Consider the following 15392-nt stretch of genomic DNA (forward strand, 5'->3'; position numbering starts at 1 on the left):
GTTGAGAAACCAGACCTCTGGAAGACCATTACTGCTGGGATAAAATCATTGGATGAATGTATTTGAGAAGTAGGTTATTTATACAATCTGGGGGAAAATGTCTTCACATATTGTTTAGTAGTTACCAAGGGGAAAAATGATATTTATACAGTGAAAAAACCTAACTTTGCCTTTAAAAAATGACTAACATTAACATCATCAGCAACAAGGCAAAGGCATATTGTGTGTCTCTAGAAATTATATGCTAAGAAGGACACAGTATCACTTATATAGTATTCCTTTCAGGATAGTCATAATCTGAATCCCATCATGGAAAAAAAGAGCAGACAATGTAATTGATGGACTTTGTACAAAATGTCTGACATGTATTCTTTATAGAAAGCATTGTGTTTGTTCCAGCCTATTGAGAGTGATGTTCTTGGCTAGGCATGCCAAGATTGCTCTCACCCAGGGCTCAGTACTTACTTGTAGTGAGCCCCCTATACATTCCTCCCAACACCACCAGGACCAATGTTGTGGCTGACTGGCCCTTATGGTTCTTATTATAACAACAGGACACAGCTCAGCAAAACCACCAGGGGACTTTGAAAAAACAAGATTTTTTACTAATAGGTGCTAGAGGATACACAGCAAAACTGAGGGCCACACAGGTACAGAGAGAGGGAAGGAGCATGGACAGGGGTTCTGCTCTTATTAGGGTCTGAGGATGGACTGCCTAGAGTTCCCGGGGTTCACTCTTTATTGGTGGATTTAAACCATAAGAATGGAAATTAGGTTCCAGGAAGGGAAAAGTGGGGTCACTTAAGTGGTCAGTGATCTACATTACCAGAGCTTACTCAAGAGAGAACTTCATGTGTGGGGGTGACCTGGTTTCTTATCTAGTTATTTCACTAGTAGCGGTGCAGTACAGCTAGTAATGGTTTATTCAGAATGAATGTCTTTGAAATGGATGCCTCAGCAATCAAAAGCTTAATGTCAGGCACTTGCACTACACAAAGAAAGACTGAGAAACTTTTAAATTAAAAGAGATTAAAGACATATGACAAATAAATGAATGCATGATGCCAAAAATTCCATAAAGGACATTGAGACAATAGATGAAATAGTTTTGTATTCATGTTTAATTTTTCTGAACTTAATAGTTGTGCCATGTTTTATGCAAGAAAATGTCCTTTTCCTTAGGAAGCTTGCACTGAAGTGTTCTGGGGTGAAGGGTCATGATATCTTACAATCTCAAATGTTTCAGCTGATATATAACGTGTATATGCGTGTGTACAGAAAAGAAGTTGTGACAAAAAATTACCACTTTTCACTCCAGGTGAGTGTGCATGGAAGTTCATTGTACTATTCTTGAAATTTTCTTGCTGCTTAAATATTTTTTTTTAAATGTAAAAAAAAAAAGATCATGAGAAAATTCTGGAGAAGCATGTTATAAGAACAGAAGCAAACCAGAGGTAGCCTTTAGTTCTGCCATTTAGGTAAGATTATGCTCATTTTTGTGGCCCAGCTCATCACTGATTGGAGACTAGTGATCTACTAGTGGATCTACTCATAGAATAAAGAGCACTGGGTCTACTCAAAATAAAGTTTGGATCTACTCAAAGAAATGAAGACTCCTGGAAATGAAATAAATGAGGGTAAAGATCTTTTTTTTTCTTATTATTTTTAATTCCTGTAAAACTCAATTAACCCTCTCAGATGGAAGCTGGCAAGCTTTTTCACAACAAATACTTTTCATCCTTGAGGGCCAAATGGACATTGTTGCAAAACTCAGCTCTGCCTGGGTAATGCTTGAACAGCCACAGAAAATACAACAAATAGGTGTGATTTATTCCAATAAAATTCACCCTTTAATCAACATAGTTTGCATTTTTGTCCTATTGATCTGCCTGTGGCTTCCCTAAGGTGCCACACTCCCTCATTCCTCCACGTAGTAGCTCTTACTGATCCCAGACTACTCACCTTTGGAACCTTTATCAATTCTTCAAGACTCAATTCACATGTCACCTCTTTTAAGAAATCTTTTCCAAAACATTTATTCCTAACAGGCAGAACAGACGTCCTTGTCTGTATGATTCCACAGGAACTTATACCTCTTGTTTGTACCTCTGACTTGATTTATGACCTTGGGAAAGTATTTAATATCCCTAAGTCTCAGTATTCTCATCTACAAGATAATCATATTACCTAAATTATAGGGCTGTTCTGAGAATGCCTTTGCATTACTTAACAAAGAGACTGGGCCAGAGAAAGCATTTAAACCATAAATGATGTATAACAATATTGTTATGATGATAGTGATTCCTTTGTCATACTACTTAATGATGGATAATATAGGCCAGAAGTAAATTTTATTCTGTTTTGCAATACTTGTATAAAATATGCTTCATTAGAAACTGTGTAAAGGAAAGTTATAATAATCTAATTAGGTCTATTTGGATTTTTTCATTATTTTGATAGCAATAAAATCTACTAAATCAGAAGAACATGTCTCAGTCAGTAAGATATATGAAGATGCAGGTAAGATAAGGAAGGATAAATGTTATGGTCCCTGTAATTTCTCAACCACCAAAGTAAAGTAAGCCAAGAACAAAACTGGAAAGGAACCAAGTGAAGCAGGGTCCGAACGAGCTTGTCAGCTATAAACCATGATTGCACTAGACACAGGGCTCTGTTCATACCAAGGGGCATGGCAACTAGTGATGGACAGCATATGCTTGACAAATACCATGTTAAGAGAGTTGCCATATTAAAGTTTGGAAGGGATATTGAGTAGAGGTGATGAGTCGAGTGGTGAATAAAAGTGAACAACAAAATGCATGCTTGGGACTATCTTGGGTGTGTCATGTATCTATACATTCTTTAGTTGGTATTTTCAAGAGCTGCATAAATAAAATGAGTATCGAGATACATGTTGCCTCATCTCTTGGTAGCTCTGAATAAAAAAAATAATAAAAACCCTAATTATATAATCACGAAAGACAAGATAAAAGCATATTTTCCTCCTTTCTTAACAGATTCAAAACGTAGTTGTATATAACTGTATGTATATTGGGCCTATAAAGGTATGTAAATAAACATAATGTTAAGCCTATACCATATTAAAATATAGTATGTTTGCCAATAATAGCACAAAGGAGGCAGATAGGAACAAAGCTGAGTTGGACTTAACTATGTAATATTGGGTTTGTAATATTAATTGATTTGATACATAATATTTATAGATATAACAATAATAGCACAAAAGAGAGAGAAATAGAATAGTTATATAGGAGTCACGTATTTCTATATCTCACTGGAAGCAAGCCAGTATAAAAATAAAGCTGATTCTATAAGTTGAAATATATATATGGTAAGCTTGAACAACCACTAATATATGGGTATGTGTATGTATATGTATATGTATATGTATATGTATATGTATATGTATAGATAGATGATAGATATAGGAAAAATATTCAATAGGTTTAAATGTTTCATTAGAAAACACTTAACACAAAGGAAAGCTGTAAAGTAGAAATACAGGAGCAAAAAGACACGGGACACATAGAAAACCAAGTCAAGTGGCAGGTGTAAATCTAATTGTATCAATAATAACATTAAGTGTGAATGGATTAAACAACCAGATAAAAATGCAGAGACTATCAGACTGGATTAAAAAAAAAAACTGATCTAACTACATATTGTCTATAGGAGACACACTTCAGACATAAATGTTTATAACAGCAATATTCATAAGAGTCAAATGGTGGAAAGAACCCACAGATCTATTAAATGATGATGGATAAATAAAATGTGCTATGTCCATTTAACATAAAAATGAATGAACTAAGGGCATCTGGGTGGCTCAATCGGTTAAGGATCCAACTCTTAGGGTCAGCTCAGGTCATGATCTCCGGGTCCTGAGATGGAGTCCTGAGTTAGGCTCTGGACTCAGTGTGGAGTCTTCTTGTCTCTCTCCCTCTGCTCTTCACTCCACCCTCCCAGACCCAGCTGCTCTTTCTCTGTTTCTCTCTCTATAATAAATAAAATCTTTAAAAAAACATAAACTAATAATTTATGCTGCAAAAGGGTTGAAACTTAAAAACATGCTGAGTGAAAGAAGCCAGTCATAAAGACCATATATTATATATGTCTACTTATATGAAATATCCAATATAAAGAAATCTAAAGAGACAGAAAGTAGATTGATTGCTTAGGAATGGGAGTGAGGTGGAGAGATAGGGGATTATATCTAAGGGTACAGAATTTCTTTTTGGTGTGATGAATATGTTCCTAAGTTGACTATGGTGGTGATTGCACATATCTGTGAATGAATAGACTAAAAATCATTAAATTGCACATTATTGGTGAATTATATGGCAGGCAAATGATATTTTAACAAAGCTATTTTTAAAAAATAGTAGAAGGAGTTACAGAAAAATGAAGAACTAAAATTGAGAAATTCAAGAAAAGAAGATTAAACCTAATTCAGAATATTATTTTGGCCACAATTAAGAAATTTTTCCTAATTTCTTTCTGATAAAGAACAAGAAATTAGTATCACAACCCCACTATATAAAATCCACAATCCATTGTGTGCATTTTTTAGAAAAGTTTTTGCTTATTTATGAGAGAGAGAGAGAGAGAGAGAGAGAGAGAGAGCAAATGGGGAGGGGCAAAGGTGAAAAGGAAAAAGAATCTGAAGCAGATTCCACAGAGTGGACCCTGACTCGGGGCTCGATCCCACAACCAGGAGATCATGATCTGAGCCAAAGCTGAGAGTCGGGCACTCCACCCACTGAGCCACCCAGGCACCCCTCCATTGTGTGCATTTTAAGTTATTAAATTTATATGGTTAAAAAGTAAAGTTAAAAGCACAATGATAATGCACAAGATCTCTTAGGCATATTTATGCATAGAGTAAAAGTAGAAGAAAATTTGGGGGCATAGTTCATGTTGAAGAGGAATTTCTAGGCCTTACAGGTTCAAGTCTAGGGGCATCCAGAGTTAGACTGCTGGCTTTTCTCTACCCATTCATTATTTTCCCCAAAAGGAACAGGAGATAGATACCTGATAGTGATTTGAGGGGAAAAATTTATACTTGCTCTCCTCCATCTGTCTCTCCTTTCTCTTGAGATCTACCTGTGTCAGAAAGAAGGACCATTTGCTCTCCTCCTTCATGTGGTAAGCTGGCTCTGATTTTTTTGTCAGAAATTCTAGTCGGGGTAGTGCTAGAGTGTCCTATGGCCAGATCCAAAGCTGGTGACTTTTGCATCTACTTCTGTCTGATTTCCGTGTTTGTCTTTACTTGGTTCTGAACTTGGCTGGGGAAGAGGATGTTGCTTGTTGAACCCCTTCGAAACCCAGCTGTTGAAAGCAGAGTTACTGCTATTCCGCAGCATGAGCCTGCCAGTTTAGTATCCTCAGGAGAGTCAGAGTTTTCCCCACTTTTCGGTCACTGACACCAGAAAACATGAGACTCACCTTCCTTATTAAAACTGACAAAGAAACAATCAAAACCAGTGTTTACCTCTTCATAAAGGAAATGAGGAGAGAGAACATGATCAGGGGAAGGAGGTCCCAGGGTCTTCAACTCCACTTGCAACATTTAATTCATTAAGCTTCTTATCACATATACTGATGCTTATTATGCCATTCCTAATACATTTTTGTGTGTCTGAAATATGTTCTAATATTTTTTTAAAGAAAAGAAAGGGCCCAACTGGACTCAAGATATAGAATGCTGTTACAGAAGCGGAAAATTGGAGGACTTTAAGATCTTTATGCACACTATCTCTGCTTGCAAGTTTAGAAAAGCCAGAGAAGCAAGCCATGGTTTGCAAATGCTCGAAAAGTATATATTTCTATGTAAACATTTATAGAAACAATTGAGCAGAAAAGGGTTTCAAGCCCACGTGGTGACAATGCCTTAGCTTTGTGTATTGACGCTAAACCCAAAACCTCTATTCTGCTTGAAGTTTCATGTATTGTCACATGCAACAAATTAGAAAGCTGTTTAAAATAATTCCCATTATGTTTAAGATTATTTTTTCATTGTAAGGCTTGTAGAGGACATTCATGTATACTTACTTTAAGACAAGTGGAATTGTCAACTACGGAGGACGTAGAGGGAAACAGTGAAAACCGTGCATTATTGCTAACATTTTGCCTGAGTTAGTGCTTCTCTGGCTGCCTTTGGTAAAGGCCAGTCATTCAATTTTGAGCATTTAAACAATTTTCAGTTTTAAACATTAAACATTTTTTCAATATATCATTTTTGACTTTTAAAAATAAACAATTAAAATCAGTTTCCAAAAAATCAAATAGAGAACGTGCAGATACACCCAAATCTATAATTCATCAGATTCGACAGGCACAAAATTATTCCATCCAATTATGTAAACATTTCTAAATGCCGTCTTTCATTCTGTACTTATCACAGGGACAGGTAAAACTATGGACCAGCACTGGCCTATGGACCCTTCTTTGAGTACAACTGAATAAAAATATTAAAAAAAATAATAGAAGGAGTTACAGAAAAATGAACAACTAAAATTGAGAAATTCAAGAAAAGAAGATTAAACCTAATTCAGAATATTATTTTGGCCACAATTAAGAAATTTCGTTGTTCACTTTATTCACCACTCGACTCATCACCTCTACTCAAAATAAAAAATAAGTCACTCTTTAATTTACTTTTTTTCCTGCATTTATTTTTTGCTTTGATGGTAGTACACAAATACGCTTAATCTTGAGTTTAACCTGCTTTGACCTTTGTGTTTCTTCCTTTAAAGTATTTCAGCCTGGTTTTTCTTTTCCAGTTTCGTGTTATGCACTGAACTTTTTTTTCTCCCTTTTTCCTTTTGTCTTTAACACATTGCCCTTCACATCAGATTTCAACAGAAAATGGTACCTTTCCTCTTTCCTTCTCTTCAAAGATGACAGTATTCCTGAGATCAAACTGATCTAACAAGCAATATTCACAGATGATCTATTTACCTCAATTTCTACCTTTCTCCCTCCTCCCTCTTTCTTTACCTTAACAAATAGTAGTTGAATGTCTACTCTGTACCAGGAACTACAGATCCATTGATAAGACACCCCAGGTCCCTCTTCTCGTGGTGCTCAGTGTCTTCTAGGAACAAGTAATTTATTACCTAGAAGAGGAGTAAGTTCTGCAGAGGAGAAATAGAGGCTACTTTGATAGGGTTGACATTCGTGATGAGACCTGCTAACCCATATAATTCTAGAAGACAAAGGTTAGATTTATTTTTAAGAAATGAATTACGTTTATATGTACCATCTTTGAAATGAAACTGTATCTTTTCAAAATGACATTTTAATTTTAAAAGTCTGAAATGAATGATTTCTTAAAAGTAATTTCAATTGGCTCAGCTTAAGGAACTGAGTAATTATCAAAAAAAGATCTCTTAGCCCAAAGAATTTTTAAAATCAGATTACAACCTGATTTATACTGAAACACATTGATATTTTTTCTTAGTATTTTTCAAAGATAAATAAATATCTATAACTGCATTAGTTTCAGCAATATGAACTTTTCAGCTCAACCCAACTATTACTATTAAATTAGAAATATCTCTTGTTGAGAATTTCAATGATCAAACATATTGTCAATATTTAACTTTGTTTTTTCCTCCTATGTTTCAATTGAGTTGGCCAGTCTGAGATTTTTGGCAATGTAGTTCTTTCTTTAAAGCCATTCCTCACAAAAATATCAGCTCTAAACTTTCACTCATCTCTATTGTTAAGGAGAACAGGGATGTTTTTACCCAGATATAAAGCAAACATATTATCCAGTTATTTCAACATGTAATATTTCATAAATGTAGCCTGTCTTAAAATTATTATCAAATCATTCCTGCTCTTACTCTCTTTTTGAAGAAGTAGTAAAATTTCAAAATAATTTTGATGATTGACAGGAAGAGAACAAAAATATTATCTATATAACCAATGACGAGTCATCAGTAAATAATAGTACAAATGGAACAAAGTGATTTCTCTACTGCTAATGAAAATGACCATCTTGGAAAACCTCATAGTTTCTCTTGAATATATCAACAAGATAGAGAAACAGTAATTACCAGCATAGAATGATGACGGCAAGAATCCCAAGTCCGGGATTGATGAATCTATGCATCATTTTGAGGTATTCTATCCAGAAAAATACAAATAAATATATTCTTCAAAAAACTAACAACTGTGTTTTATATGAGATTGCTAACACCCAATAAAAAGGAAAAGGTAAATTTCAATCACCATATATGTGTGTGCATATTTATTAGTAATCTATATCTTTTTTTGTAGAAAAAAATCTAGATGTATTTATAAATCAGGCTTCTGAAGTGTTTTAAAATTCTGAGTTCAAATAAATTTTAACTCATGGTTTAAAAATTACTCATTAAGAAATTTTCTGTTGATTCGTGTGGATTGCAAGAAAGTTATAGTTTGATGCTAGATCAGTTTGGAAAAATAAAAATTACTTTTGTTGCAGAAGTATAGAAAATAAACTACTAAAACACTTAGCAGAAACTAATTTCTTTACTACCATCTGTGCTGACAAAAACCATATAGTCCGCCTCTTGGTCAATCAGTTTAATTGTTTGTTCAGTAGTAAGTGTTCTGGAACTATAGACCTGAGAATGTGATTATTAACTTTTTTGATACTTATGTCTACACTTTTTAAAACAGATATGTCTTATACAGTGTCTCCAAGTTTATAAGAATGCCTTTTTTAATCTCCTGGGAGTTCAGACCAATGTCCAGAAAACCTGAAAGAGTGGAGTGTTTCTATAGCTAAAGAAATACACTTTCCATCATGACTTTGCTGTAATATTGCCATTTACCTAGGAAGTGTCCTCAGATGAACTAGTGAAAAGAGCTTATTTCTCCTAGATTATAAAGCCAGAGTGTATTTATTTAAAGCTGCTATGTCAACAGCTTTTATACAAATAGGATGTGTTAAAACACAGTGAAAATATATTTAAAAACTCATAGTGGCAATAAGGAATTAAATTTTTGAGTGAAGTTTTGAAAATAAAATTCCACACTATAGTACGACATATAGTGTAACATCTCTATTCTCCCTCCATTCACTTTTCATATTCAGGGGATTTCATCTCTGATCTTTTTGTCAGGTGTTTTATGTGCTTACTGACTTCATGTTTCCATCCATCTCTCTGGTTTCACTTTTTCTCAACTATATAACCTGTAACAAATTTATATGTGTGTGTGTGTATGTACATTCTATTTATATATATTCTACACATATATTCTCTCTATATTAAACATATATTTTTTTCATTTCTTGAACTATACCACTGTAAGCCAACCTGCAGACCCAATGAGACTGCCTATTAACATATATAGTCAGCTAGGTCTGCAAATACGGAGTATAACTCTGGACACTTCAGGCCTCACTTCATGTGTCTCCAGCGGAATGCAAGGCAGCATGACTGATCCACAGGTGAGTAGCATTGGATTCTCTAGGAACACTACAGCAGAGTTTATACAAATTCATAGCTTAAAGGAGAAACAAACATACGGAGCCTGGAAAAGGTTGGGACCAGAGCCATCATGATGCCATGGGTTAGCCAACTGCATAGGCACATCTGGTAAGCAATTGTAGTCCATGAACCCTGTAAAACTGTAAACGTGGCCTGTTGAGCATAAGGGCTCTTTATATCTGACATTATATTGATCAGGCTCTTGCTACTCCCTCCAGAGAGGCCCTTCACTGTGCTCTGTAAACAGAGAAGGAAGTCAGAGGCCCGCTCTTGCATGCAGGCGGTCAGCAGCTCACCCTGAACTTGCTTCAGCCAGAGCACACTCAGGCGTCATGGTCAGTGGATATCTTGGAGCTTCAAAGGTGAGTCCACTGCTCAAAAGGAGACATTTCGATGACCCAGGATTCCTGGCAGATTTTATTTCAGTTGCTGGAAAGTTCTCAAAAAAGCTCAAAAGCCCTCCAGCTGCCCAGAAAGTCTGAAATGCATGCAGTAGGTCTCCCAGACAAAGCTTTAGAAAGCTGCTAGCACCACAGATCCAACACAGCCTCTGCATCTTGATTTCACTAGAACAGATGTTATCTGCAAGCAATTAACATACTTGTCATCACCAGTGAAACAGATACAGAATTCTTCAGGTTTTTTTTTTTTTAATGCACCCTAAAGAAAAGTGTTTGTACATAAAACAAAATGTTCACATTAGTATTAAAATAATATTCAGTGAAGAAAGTTGCATGTGTCAATTTTTCAGTTTTTTCTAATTTTTTGTAAAAAAGATACTGCAATAATTTTTAGAAAACTGTGAGGGAATAAATGTCACCAGCAATATAAATATTTGTGACAACTCCCTATTCAATTAAAGCAGTATCTACTTGTGATTATTTTGTATCTTCATATCTTGGCTGATAAAATGTGCCATTTGGTGCATTTTCTTCTACTTTAAATGCTTCAAAATTGCTGATTTTATAGCTTTATATGGGAAATAATGGGATTTGCTTTATAACAATAATTCAAATGTCAATAGTAAAATATTGATCAAAATAGGATCCTTAAGATTGGTACAAGTGAAAAGTTTGGCAAAATTCAATATATAATTATCCTAGGTGATAAAAACAAAAACAAAAATAAAATAGAAATTTTAAGCTCTTGACTTGTTCCAAAAGAAAAAAAAATAACATAATACCTTTGTATTATATAATTATACTTTTGACATCAACTCAATTTCTTATAGGCTAACTATGTAATATGATAGTCTTGAATTATCTTCCCTCACAAAATTCATACTTTTCTTTAATTAGTGAAAACTGAAGACTGGATTTCTTTCATTTCAACTTCTGATCTACAAATTTTTCTGCAAAAGTTAAATTCATTTTTTCTTTCATACTATCTTTAAGACATTTTGTAAAATTTGAAGGCAATGCTTCTGCTATACTGACAGCTTCACTAGTTGGAAAATACAAACATCTCACCTAAGCAAATACTGTGACTGATAATGAACAGAAGTGGTAATAATATATGAAGTGAAATGAATATTTACTGCAGCTGAGAGGCAAATGTGGGGTAATAAAAATCACTGAATTAGTGTCTACTATTTTGGTTTACTCTCACATAGGTCTACAATTTACTGACTGGTGACCTTGAACATGGCATAGCATTCTTATCTAGAAAATGATGATCTTCTTAACCAATTTCCTGTGAGTTAATATATTCTATATTAAATCTTTTATAATTATGGTACATTTTATAAATGAAAATAACACTTCAATCACAGAATATTTTACGAAATACGTAATAAATATCTGATGGAGAGTATTGCCAACTCTATTGGGTGATGCTAGGTTAAGTGCTCCATTGGTTTTTGATGCTTCTCCTCCAAGAAGTGCTTACTTAGTTCAACGTTAATACTAGATAAATTGGTTGTTTAATTATCTACTGATAATCTCTCCTGTATCATACAAGTGGTTGCTCATACTCTTCTCCCAATATTTTCTTTCTCTGTCTTTTTACAAGGCCTCTTGTCCTTGGATTCTGTTCAAGTCTCCCTCATCCTTGGTGCTCAGTGTTTGTCCACCAGTCAAATCCTTTAGTTTGTAATCGCCACAGCACTCATTAGATATTTTATTGCATAAGACAAGGCTACCTTATATTTGAACATCTTTTACTTATTTCCATTTCCATCAGTTATATCAGAATCCCCTGTGGTTTCACATTCTTCTGCATAGGCTCAATATCTATTAAATTGTGCAGTAAGAAATAATTACTTAAGTGTTTACTAATACTAATGATTTGAAATCTCTAAAAATTTTATTTTTAGATATTATGGGTGAGCTTTCACCCAAGTGACAGCACATCCACTTTTAGAGCAATCCTTTAGTAAGAAAAGCAAAATTCTGAGGTTGTTTTCCCTATTTGTGTATTTTTTGGTATTCAACCCTTTTCAAAACATTTTTCTGGACTTCATTGTAATTAAAATTTCCAGTTTATTTGGAATCTATTAATTCACTTGATAATATTTTCTAAATAACTTCTAAGTACAAAGTATTCCTCTAAATATATTGGATATAGTAATGGGCAAGTCAGGGCAAATGCTCCCACTTCTTGGAGCCCAAATCTACACTGGACAGAGATTGAGTAAATCATGTAATCTCTCATAAAAGTGAAATAACTTCAGATAGTTAAATGTCCACAAAATAAACAGGATACTATGATGGAGATGAGCAGAAACAGGAGGGCAATTTAGTGGAGTCTAGAAGTAACAATATAAGTTGAAATATAAAGGAGAAGAAGCAGCCTGTCAGACCAAGGACAAAGCTCTTGAACAGAAGGTTCAAAATCCATAAGAGGAAAAGAACTTGACCTATTCTAATGGTTTTCCGAAGCAGTGTGGGTAGATAAAGCATGGTGCAAGGAGAGGAAAAGGCATGAGATAATGTAGGATAATAATGGCAGTTTTGTCCACTAACGTTTATGGTGTGCTTTCCTCTGGCAGATACAATGCAGATTATCTCACTTGATCCTCACAAGAATCCTAAGAAGTAAATGTCATTATCAACATTTTACGATGAAGAAACTGATGCTTAAAAAGGTTTAACAGGTAGGGACCCCAATCACAGGATGAATTATATAGGATGTGGTAAATAATTCAACTTTTGTCTTAGTACAATAGGAAGTGATTGAAAGATTTTAGTTAACAGAGTGATACAATTCATTTTTGTTAATGTAAAATTTTACCTTGAATGACAGGCAAACATGGATTGCTTAATTTCGCTCTTCTCATCATGTCTGGTTTGTTTTGTGCCCACTAGAATCCGAGCCACTTTGGAAGAGCAGAGATTTTGTCTTGTTTACTACTTTATGTTCGGCGCTTAGCATGGTATTTAACATATTTTGGATGCTCATTCAATATTGATCGAATGAATGACTATACTTGATACTTGCTTATTTCCACTTATTTGTATTCTGATTTGAATTCTGATATTAAAAGCTATATTAGTTCCTGTTTTTTGAGTTCCATAACTATTCCAATGTCCATTTACCTTTCCTAAGATTTTGATGTGTGGTCAATTGCATACAGTTAACAGATGTATATTGTTCCTTTTTTGGCTTTACCACAATGGCTGTGACATTACACAATGGCTGGGAAAGGGTGGACACAGAGACACAGGAGGTTACAGAGGTGAAATGGAAAAGAACCATCAGGGCAGAGTCTTTTCCATTTCAGAAAAAAGAAAAACTACATCTCTCAGTTTCTCTAATTTGGCACTGCAAAGACCTACTCCACCCAAGGACTCCACTCTGTCATGCTTTGCTCATTAAGCTATGTGTCTGAGTCTTTTGCTCCCTTTAAGTTAGTAATTCTTCAATAATAACAATTATTATATATGTTTTACTGGATATAATGGACTCAGTGAGGATCTTAGTACTGGTAGAAATAAAGCTCATAAATTAGAATTTAATCCTGTATGTAGTATAAGATTATATCCACTTTGGGGGGAAAAGGCAAAAATTCTAGTTTTGTTTTGTGTTTTTTTTTGTCATTACTGGGCTCACCAAAATTTTGAAAACTTTGGTTATTTCTTGATATAAAAGGTAATACTAGATCTAGCAGTTGCTCAGTATTAACCAGAATAGTCTAGTTAATTTGTTGTTATAACAGATTAACCCCAACTCTCAGTGCTTTATCATATACTTAGATAGACAGAACTCTGGTCCACATAATTGCATGTAGTATCCTAGGATTACAGAGGCTCCATTATTTTGAAATAGCACCTTCTGAAACATGCAGCATCCTTGATTGTTGGAGAAGGGGGCAAGATACGTAAGGAATCATTGGTGGAATTTTCAGTTCCTTAATCTGGAGGTTACACATGTACCTTCCACTATCATTTCATTGTCCAAGACTGGTCACGGGCTTGTGATGAATTTCAAGAAATATGGACAAGTAATCAGTTGAGCATCGGATCTTCTGTAATGCTCCTCAAATACCACTTTAAGAAGGGTAACAAGCCTGAGATTTTTAGTTGATAGTAGAGGGATCATATTACTCTTTCAAGTCTGTATTCTCAGATTTTCTTCTGCTATTCTTTAGAGTCAGGGTATACTGATTATTACACAGCCACTGGAAGCACCAGATGTGTTTCCATAGTTCCCCTTCATGTAGGATATTAAATAAACAGATGCCATTTCTAATTAGAAACTTCCATTTCTTCCTACTTAATATAAAATGTATCAAATCATTTCCAAATTAGAGATTTTTTTTTTCTGCTTATGTTTTTCATGGTTTTGTACTAAGGTTCTTTAAGAAGGGGTAGTCTTAAAGCTATTGCTTGTCCCAAGTGTACTGTTCATATGCTGATTGATTTGAAACACATCTTCAAGAAATGTGAAAGCATCTTCCAATTTTTAAATAAGATGCAGTTGTGTTCTGTTTCTTAAATGATATACTGTGTTGGCACAGTATCTATATGGTGTCATCATTATTGTAATATTGAAGGTTTAGGCAAATGTTCAATTGTGTTTCCACTTATTTTAGAAAATTGTATTACATTAATAAATTTAGCAGGAAAAGGAATACGGTTCAAGTATTTTAAAAATATCTTTCAAATATAGTTCTAGAATTCAAATTGAGCACCATTGTAAAATGTTTTTAGAGATGTTGGGAAGCCATCCGTAGTATGCTTTCAAAGGAATTATTGTATCAATTGGGAGATTAAATTGGAGGACTTCTGGATTTTCTGGGAGAGTTTCATTCATCTCTTTAGTTCCTTTGCTTTAGGACCTGACATGTTTAAGATTGACTGATTGGGGAATGCCTGGGTTGCCCAGTGGTTAGGCCCCTACCTTCAGCTCAGGGAGTGATTCTGGAGTCCCAGGATTGAGTCCCACATCAGGCTCCCTGCATGGAACCTGCTTCTTCCTCTGCCCGTGTCTCTGCTTCTCTCTGTGTGTCTCTCATGAATAAATAAATAAAATCTTAAAAAAAAAGAATGATGGATTGATACTTACTTACTTATTTACTTCTTTATTTATCCTGTCTTTAATCATTAGGTTTCAGGTTCAGGCATAGAGCATGTTTCCTCCCCTTTTAAAACAAAACTTTGCAGTGATTATGACTTTTGGTTAACCTGATAAATAGGAAATGTACATTTGATTCCAGCAATGCAATAGAGCAGATACTCTGAAGTTCCCTCCAACTAATCTATAACTTAGGCTGCCCCAGTCATACCAAACATAATTTTTAATCATGGATTTTCTCACTGAAAAATCGAAACTAGTAAGGGTGGAAGAACAGACATCAATGAGAATCAAGATATTGAAGAAGACTCCGATCAGTGGCTAATTCTAGCATGTTCATAAGAAGACTCAATATCTTAAAAAATATCTCTC

At 34.6% G+C, this 15392-nt stretch overlaps 1 long non-coding RNA gene across 1 annotated transcript; it reads left to right on the top strand.

Moving 5' to 3' along the window:
• The first annotated feature begins 7539 nt into the window (after nt 1-7539).
• Nucleotides 7540-12937, top strand: LOC144286337 (uncharacterized). The gene is made up of 3 exons (XR_013354436.1): nt 7540-9868; nt 11119-11200; nt 12496-12937. It is a non-coding gene; the product is annotated as an uncharacterized LOC144286337 (long non-coding RNA).
• Nucleotides 12938-15392: the final 2455 nt, after the last annotated feature.

The sequence above is a fragment of the Canis aureus genome, chromosome 1, assembly GCF_053574225.1.
Source record: "Canis aureus isolate CA01 chromosome 1, VMU_Caureus_v.1.0, whole genome shotgun sequence".
NCBI classification, from domain to species: domain Eukaryota; kingdom Metazoa; phylum Chordata; class Mammalia; order Carnivora; family Canidae; genus Canis; species Canis aureus.